The sequence below is a fragment of the Durio zibethinus genome, chromosome 20 (assembly GCF_047325235.1).
Source record: "Durio zibethinus cultivar Kanyao isolate XHJ-2024 chromosome 20, ASM4732523v1, whole genome shotgun sequence".
Lineage (NCBI taxonomy): Eukaryota > Viridiplantae > Streptophyta > Magnoliopsida > Malvales > Malvaceae > Durio > Durio zibethinus.
In genome coordinates this window covers 6,312,146-6,322,003 of record NC_143181.1, presented here as the reverse complement: position 1 = coordinate 6,322,003, position 9,858 = coordinate 6,312,146, and the positions used below count along the sequence as shown (strand labels likewise).

At 28.7% G+C, this 9,858-nt stretch overlaps 1 pseudogene; it reads right to left on the bottom strand.

Annotated features, from left to right (window-relative positions):
• Positions 1 to 6,746: 6,746 nt before the first annotated feature.
• On the bottom strand, positions 6,747 to 9,468 carry LOC111315150 (2-oxoglutarate-dependent dioxygenase 19-like; annotated as a pseudogene).
• Positions 9,469 to 9,858: the final 390 nt, after the last annotated feature.

Below are 9,858 nucleotides of genomic sequence, written 5' to 3'. Positions count from 1 at the left end.
TCACATTTGTCATGAATTAGAATGATGATAAATAAGTGAATGATAATGTCAATAAAAGATTCATCCATTTCTTTGAAAGAAATCCAAGATGATAGAAGTGAAAAAAGTTTAAGAAGATATTTAAAAATGGCAAATAAGATAACCTAATGATGAATGCAATGATGGATTGGTCAACGTAACCTGTAAGTTGTGATCAAATCAGGAAAATAACATGGATCAATTGATAAAATGATGGAATTTGTTATGAGATCATTAGTTCTGAGGAGCTAAGTAGGTATACATAAGATGGTGGTGTCTTGAAAACTTTGTTACCACAATTGAAATTTCATAGCATTGATTTAGTGACATTTGTATTGTGTTTGCATTGTTGTTTCAACAAATACATATATATAATTTGATGAATATTTGAATCCTTAATAATTGCATTTACATCATGTAGAGAACATTTGAATCATTGTATGGCATCTACATTGTTGATTAAGGCATCCATTTGCATCATTTAGTAAGAATCTGAATTGTTGCATTTGCATCATTTAGAAGGCATTTGCATTATTATCATTACATTTATCACATACTCTAATTTTGACTTTTGTGGGAGAAAATATTTGATTTTTGAATCCTCGAACAAGGATGATATTTCATTATGTGATTTTTGGATGAGAAAAACATTTCAAACTTTTAAAATTATAGAGCCTTTGTTTAAAGGAGCTTTTTTTCAAAAATAATCACAATTTATAAGACCTCCGGGCATAATCACTAAAACTTTTCAAATAAGAATTGTTGAAATTTTGGATATAAAACCCTGAAATTTTTTTGAATGAGAACTATTAAAATTTTGGCTATGAAATCATAAAGTTTTTGAATGAAAACCTTTGAAATTTTGGATGTGAAACACTTTCAAATGATAATCTTTGAAGTTTCAAATTTGAAAAAAAATCTTTAACTTTTCGGCATGAATCTCTAAAATTTTCAAATGAGAATTTTGAAATTCTAGCTGTGAGCCTTGAAATCTTTGATGTGAATCCTTGAAATTTTCAAATATGAAACCTTATATTATAGGTGTGAATCACTAATAAAAATCTTTTGAATGCAAATCTTTGAATCTTCTATGTGAATTATAGTTTGCGAATCTTTACAATGATGAAGTTGAAATTCTTATGAATATGAAAATCTTGCAAATTTTTAAATTCTTGTGAAACTAAATTTCTTGTGAATTTGAGTTTTTGTGAATCTGAAAATTCTTACAAAACTAAAATTCTTGCAAAACTGAAATTCTTGTCAACATAAAATTCTTGCGAATATTATGAATCTAAAATTCTTGCGAACCTAAAATTCTTGCAAATCTGAAGTTCCTGTTAATATGAAATTTGTACCAATTTGAAGTTCTTGCAAACCTGAAGTTCTTGTGAACCTGAAGTTCTTGCAAAATTTAAATTTTATGAAACATAAATTCTTACAAATCTGAAAATCTTTGTGAATCTTTTCATTTTTGCAAATCTAAAAACCGTGCGAATCTTCCATTCTTATGATTCTAAATTCTTACTAATTAAAAATCTTACGAATCTCAAAATATTACAAATCTTCCATTCTTGCAAATTTTTGTGCCATGTGGATTTATGTCTTACGCATATTTGAATCTTTCAATGGAACTTTACAAATCTTTGAAGTTTTGTGAACCTTTAAATTTAATGATGAACCTTTAAATTTTCAAATTGTGAATCTTTTGATTTCAAGCTAAAAACTTTTGAATTTTTTTATTATTTTTAGATCTAAACAAAATGGATGTCTTTTGATTTTTGTATAATTCTTGTTTCATTGAAAAAGCATAAAGAGAGGCAGCTGTAGACATCCTATTTTGATCAAGAATTTTTTCAAAATTGAAATAGTCTTCGATCGTAAAGTGGGCCCATTTAGGAAGCTTTGGGCCCAATAGGATAAAAGCTTAGAATTTTTAATTTGAGTTGTAATTTGATTTTAATTTCAATCTTGATTTTGATTTTAATTTTAATTTTAATTTATATTTTTAAAATTTTGTTTTGATTTTAATTTTGTGGTTTATTTTGGTAAAAAAAAAAGCTCAAAGTCAAAAAAGTAAAAAAAAAAAAACCAAAAATAAAAAAATCCAAAAATAAAAAAATATGGGATTTTGTTTGGGATTCGATCTCATATTCGATTCTGAATTTAATGGTTTGATGAATTTCTTAGGGCTTAATTCATGCAAAACCAAATCAAGGAAAATTAATTTATCAAATCAAATAGAATCTTGAATCTAATGGAATTGATTTTTTCCAAATTGATGAAGCATGAATACCGGTATAAAGGGCCTTGAACTAGTGAACAAAAGGGAGGAAACATAGAAATCATAAAGGGGGCAGCAAGCAATACAAAAAGCAATTACGCAGAAAAAAACTAAACAACTTTTTTGGTTCGGGTTTCAATTCTGTAATTTGGTTAAGGAAAGTTATTCTGGATTGATTTTTGGAGTTTTAGGAAACTTTAGGGAGTTGGGAATTTTTCTAGGAAGTTGGGAATAGTTTTCGGAAATTTGGATTCTTTGGGATTTTGTAGGAAATTGATTTTTGAGTTTTGATTCTAGTTACTAGTTGATTTTATATTGTGCTTCTGGGGAACTTTGAATTTCTAGAATTTTTTTTGAATTAGTTGGAATTTCTAGAAACTTTTAGTTTTATGGGTTTTTGGGAGTTTTCTAGGTTTTCTTGATTTTAGTTTGATTTTTTTGGTAAGAGTTTGAATATTCAAGTGAAGCTTATGGTGGCTAGAAGGTTTGGTTGGTGGCCGTTTTATAGGTTCATCCAATTTTCTAAAAAAGTTTAAATTTTTTGACAACCTGTTAAAGTTTTTGACATCGAAATTTGGGATTTTTGGCCATGTTCTTGAGTTTTTCAAGGAACTCTGGAGAGAAGTTGGAGAGTGTTGGGCTTAGAGAGAGAAGCAGAAACAAAGTTTTGAGAAAAATAAGTGAATTTTTAACTTTTATACTCAAGTGATACGATGTCATTTTGCAAAGTCAAGATCTGCATCCTAACCCGTGCATGACTTGCGCTGTGACCTAGCTAAATCTAACTTGATCGTAGGTATTTACTTTTCTTTTTTTGTTTTATCTTTTGTTATGATTTTCATTTTGTTTTTCTTCTTTAGTCTTATTTTATTTTATTTTTTCATTATTATGTTTTTTTAATTGTTGAATGAATTATTTTGGTAAGAGAAAGAAAAAAAAGTTCATTTTGCAAGATACTTTTATAATTTTTAAAAAATAAAAAAGGGTTTTAAAAATAAATTTATGAGTCCTATTAAATTATTGGAGGATTTTTCATGGATTTAAATTTTTTTATGAATTCTACCAAATTATTGGAGAATTTTATAATAAAATATTGTAAAAAAATGTTCATAAAATCTTAAAAATATATTGGAGGATAATTTTTGAGAGAAAATCTTACCAATATATTAGAAAATATTTCTAAAAATAAATTATTTTTATAAAAAATTAGATTTTGAATCTCCAATGATGGAATTACTAAGAGCGTTGCGAATAGCAATTTTTATGTAAATTCCTAGGTAATGAAATCTTTTCTAAATTTTACCAATATATTGGAGATTTTAGATAAGAATTTTTTATACCAAGGTTCTAAATCTTGCTATCACAAATAAAAGTTTTTATTATAAAAAAATTAAATGAATCCGATGACGAAGACTCTTTAAAGTAGGACACTAATCTCCATGAATAATTTTGATATGAGAAAATTATTTTAAATTGCTACCGAACTATTTAAGTAATTTTATGATCAATTTTCGATAATTAAATAATTTGGCAAATTGTAAAGATGCTTTAAGGGATAACTTGAAATTAAATTAGTACCATCCTTAGGATGGACGCTATGAGGATGATATAACCTTCCTCATGCGTAATCATACTCTCAAACCTCAATTTTTGTTTTATAAATTAAAATTTATCATTTAAAAATACTTAAGTCAAGTTTGAGACTTCTCTTTAAAATGAGACATATTCAGTCTAGTAGATAATTACAACTAGACAAAAAAAATTGGAACCTAAATTTAGTTATAAATTAGAATTTACCATTTAAGGATACCTAAATCACGTTTGGGACTTCTCTTTAAAATGTGATATATTTAGTCTAGTAGATAATTATAACTAGACAAAAAAAATTAGTAACGACTCTTTAAAATCTATATCTAATGATAAATCTATGATCTATATATTATGACAAACCCTAAATAGAATTAACTCTTGAACCTTAAATGATTGAATCGAATGATTGTTTGAATAGAATCAACTAACAAAAAAACTATCCTCACACAAATTAATGATTGAAAATGAATTACTGATTGAAAATGAATCAACAATTAGGGTTAACGATTATCTACTCTGGGTTTAGGGGTTTTTTTTTTTTTTTTGCTTTTTTTTATTTGCATAAAACTTGTTTTTTTTTAAATAACTTTTCATTTCATTATTTTTTTAATGAATATTAAAAAAAATCCAAATCAACATGGAATTTGTCTAATTAGCTGGCTTTTATTCTTTTTACGCATTATTACGACATGTAACATGCACATCCTTGTTTTCATTGAAAAAATCCTATATTGTTACAAGTCGATAATGTTAGATTTTTATTTGTACAAATTAAAATGTTTAATCTTGAATTAAGTAACCACTTAAACGTTTAATTCTAATTTGAAGATTTAGCCAACTAAATTTACTAATTTATCATATTTGAAAATTTTAATATATTATTTACATATATTTATATTTAAATAGTTATAATATTTTCTAAAAATATGAATGATGAAATAAATAAACGGATAATTAAAAAAAAAAAAAACCTAAAAAGCATATAAGAAAGAGAAATTGTAAGAATAGATACCAAAGCTTGTTGATTGTTGAATGGGATCACGTCAATTTACTGATTGTTGGAACATGTTTGTATCTAGCTTATCAAATCTCTTTTATTTTTACTTTGTTTTCTTTATTCCCCTTATTGTTTTTCAGCTTCCAAATGGTGAGTTAATGGCTCTACGCAAACAAGCCAATCATTTATACTTAATTCAACTTTGGGTCGAAGCCGAGGGGAGTAGGGTCTATGAAAGCAAATGGGAATTCTAGCGCATTGCATTGGTCATTGAAGGAAAACATTTATGGAGCTTCATGTGTCAGCCCGTTGTCCTTCTGTCTCTGATCCCAAATATGAGTGAGACCAAGATGGCTGACTGGAGTGCCACAAAGAAGCTGGTCATGTCATGGCTTTGGTGCTTAATATCCACACCGGTATCCTCTTTTCTGCTCCACATAGATCAAGTTTTGAGGGCGAAGTCAGCTTTCTTATCCAATGGGCAAGCAGTTTCTGAAGCTAATTTCCCGTTTCCTTATTCTTCAACTTCTCTGTAATTGAAACTTCATCCACCATCTTCCCCTTTAAGCAGAAAATTGTTCTCCAACTTTCAGTAGTTGTTTCCTTCCATCTGTGACAAGCCAGCTCCAGTCTTCTCTCCTTTTCTTTTCTCTTCTTCCTTTTTCCACTATACTAAACACCAAGCTGTCTTTCTACCCTCTGGAATACCCCCTAATTAAATATCTTCCTTTTTGAGCCGGCGCTCATCGTTACAATTTCAGCCTTCCTCCGCTATCACCACCGCTCAAAATAGCCTCCTTAGCTTTGCTTCTTTCCTTCCCTCTCTAAACTAAGCTTTACCCAGTAAATTTATGGACCGAAAACCAAAAAAGAAAAAAAAGTATTTCTTTAATTGCTTTGGTTTTACTTCTTTATGCTGCCCTTTATTTGCTAGTTGACTAAGTTTATGTAAGCATTAATTTTGATTGTGATAGAGTTCAAGGTCTGAACAAATTTTCGGACTTTGGACTTGGTGGTGATAGAGTTCAAGATCAGAACAAACCAAGTCCAAAGCCTCAAAAATCCGAAAGTGAATTGCCTTAACTTAAAACTCAAATGGAAAATTTAAACTTAAACAAGCCAAATTAAAATTACTTTAATTTGAAAATTAAAAATTCGAAATTAAGTACCAAAATTCAAAATTATTTTAAATGATCCGGAATAAAATGGCATATCTATCTATATAATTTTTACAAATTCATAAATATGTGTTTAATTTGTGTGTCCAATTGGACAAATCAGTATTAAAAATTAAAAAAATTATTTTTAAAGTCTTAAATTCAAATCTTGAAAAGAACAAAATATGTAATTAAAATTTATGAAATAGAAATAAGCAACCTCTTATTGCATAATTTTCTTTTTTTCGCAATAGACATAATACACCGCTTATTAAAACCATTTTCATTGCATAATCTAATATCGCTTGTAAAAAAAAAACAGTGCTTTAATTTGTTAAATTGCCATTGTAACCATGTTGGAATTTACTCTTGAGTCAGATTTAGAATAAACAAGAAGATGAGAAAAACCCAAAAAAAGAAAAAAGATCAGGTGAGGTCCTCATGACCATACCACTATATGTTGTTGGAAACTTTAAGTCTTTATCCATGAACTCCAATTTTTTTTCTTAGGAATTTTACAAATCCAATAGTACTTTTATTAAATCTTTTAACTTCAAATACTCAACAACTTTGCAAGAGCATCTTTGTCTATATATGATCACTCATACATACAACACTCATTATTTATTATTATAGTATTACTAGATAATTGCAATATGTCGAAACACAATTAGCAGATAGAATAGAATACGAACTCCCAATAAACACCATATTTAACATTTATGCGTTGTGCTGATGAAATTAGATGGGTACTGGTAATCGAATCTGCGAAAGGGATGACTGCACATCGATTTCATCATAACCATTGAACTCCAAGGATTCTTTGTAGGTCATCCCTCGGTAAGCTGGTGGGTGGGACTCATCCACAAACCCTGGCCCTGGTGCTATGAATGCGTCCAATGAAGGTCCATGAAGTGTAGCCATGGAGATTCTTCTCACTTCGTTGTTGTCCAGGATCACTTGATGGATATGACTCTTGTACTTACCATTGGTTAAAATCTATAAAAACACATTGTTAATAAAGTATTAAACATTCAGGCTTCACCCAAATGAACTAATGGTATTAATAATTATACATCAGAATGCACACATGGTTAATTAATTAAGGCTAGCTGCTTTTTAGAAAAACCTTAATTAGTGGATTGACCGGTTGGGATTTGGTCTAGAAAGGGAGGAAAATGGTTAATCCAATTGGTTAAGCTACAAAAAGAAGAAAAGAGAAAGACATGAAATTGAAACTTGAATTTATTTAATTAAAAATTTTTATTTTGTTTGGAAACGGAGGATTCCAAATTTGCTTTTTCAACAGAAATTCATGCATTAATTATCAAGCCAAATACTCGGAAAATATATATACATATATATCATCCTTCTAGATTTGGATTGTAATCTTTTTTATAAAGCAAATTCTTTTTTAAAATTAATTTGATGTAACATAAATTCATTTTTTCCAATTTTATTGGTTAATTTAGGCTTTGCTTGGTAAATGCTTTTTTTTTTGTTATTTGTCTTTAATTTTCTATTCGTAATTTTATTTTTTACTCTTTACCATCTATTTATTTTTTGAGAAAAATAAATAATAAATAATAAAATCATTTGCCAAACGCAACACTTAGTTATTTTTAAAAAGATTGACGTCCGATTGAAGCTGAAAATGAATAATTAATACTATGTTCATTATCAGCAATTGAAGGGTATAAATATACCTCAAGATGATCCCCTAAATTAATGAAAATGGCGTTTCAGGGTATGTTAACACCGATCCATTTTCCATTATGAGAGAGCATTTGAAGGCCGCCATTAACATCTTGTATGAGGGAAACAAAAAAGCCGGGGTCAGTATGATCAGGCACACCGATGGAACCTTTGGACTGGAAAGATGGCGGATAGAGATTCATGGCTGACACATCAAAGCCTGCTTCTAGCTTGAATTCCTTCTCAATGTAGGTTTCTTCATATCACAAGATTTTTGAGATGGCTTTAGCTAAACCAAGTTCAACTTCATGGAACCTTTTGAAGTACTCTTCAATGGCATCTCTGTCAATATAGAGAAAACCCACCATGTTTAATTTTGCCATCAATAAATTGTAATGGGTTAATTTGCAAGTTGGCCCTTAAACTATACTACTTTTCACGATTTGGTTTGGTTTATTAAAAAAAATAATTTCACGATTTAGTATCTCAACTCTCATTTTATTATATTATTTCCTTTCAACATCAACTTGTTAATAATATACTGACATGATAAGAAATCAACTATTAAAATTATAATACATTATGTATTTTCATTGGATAATATATGTCAATTCAACATTTACTTTATACAGTTAGTTAATGGTGCAAAGTACTTGACAAAAATAAAGATATCAAATTGTGATTTTTCTATAGATATCAAATTATAAAAAAAATGATATAATTCATGGGCTTATTTACACCTTAATCCAATTGTAATACATAGCACATGCAAATCAATACATGATTAATGATCTTGATTCTAATTTATACTATAGTATATAGGCATAAACAAAAGTGATGGTTTCATGATGTGTATACCTGAAATTGGCTAGTTTGGTAGGGGAGTGGTGTTGGGGATGTGCCACTACCTTCAGAAACTCTCTGTTTTCCCCAGCATGGGATCTTAGACCCCAGCTTATCCTATCCATCGAATTTTTCTTCAAGAACTGACTCCTCTCCTCTTGTGTTGTCAAATCAAAGAAATCGGAAATACCCTTCAATGCTCCTTCAACCACACTTTCTGCAACACCATTTATCAGCTGCAAAAAAATGTTCGATCACAAAAAAACTGAATATTTCAAAATAAATTACCTGGAAAAGAATTTATATATATATATATGATAAAGAATATATATATATATATATATATATATGATAAGGAATACAAAAACTCCTCCTCTTAAATCATGAAGTCTGTAATCTCAAAACCTTAAGTTAATCATGATTATAGAAATGAAATTTTGTCGTCAAATTTAATACATTAATACTATTCCAATCTATTTATGAAATTATAATGATTCAACTCAAAATTTAGCTCAACTAATTTATATATTTATACATAAGTGATAAAATCCAATAAATTTAAAATTTAAATCTTAATATTTACAATTCTTTATTTGCTGATTATTTTGTAAAAAAAAAAAAAAAAGGTCAAAGATAATAGTATAGGATGTTCATACGTAAAAGAAACCAAATTCCTGGCATGCTTTGCCAAGGTGTTCCAGGGAGTTGGCCTGTTCATCATGATCATCAGAAAATAGCAAAGAGTAGTCAACTATGGGGACTTCATCGTGATGATCAGTGGGTAAAACAAAATTGATGGGATTCATGGAGGAGTCATGGGAATGAGAAATGCCTTTGTTTTCGAAATCAAAGCATTCTTGACTAAGCACCCCAACCGTGTTAGCCATATGTCAAGGAAGAGAAAGATCAGAAAGCAGAAATTAAGAATATTGAATTAAGAGGTTTTTGAAGATGGGAAATGCTGGATTTGCATTAACTTGAACCATAACTTGCGCTTTTATAGATGAAATCTGGAGCCTTTATTGTTTTATTTTACATTAAAAGGCGAGAAAATGAACAGTAGTCTTTCTTTAATTATATTTAAATTTAAGTAAACCAATCCGATATACCCTCTGTCTTTTGTTTAACAATGATACCGACTTTGCACTTTTGTACAACAATAATGGTCCTTTATAATTAGATAATCAAATACTACAAAAGAAATTATGTCCTTTCTTAATTTTTTACAAATTATTTTAAAATATTTTAAAAAATTGACTACACAGGATCATGCATTG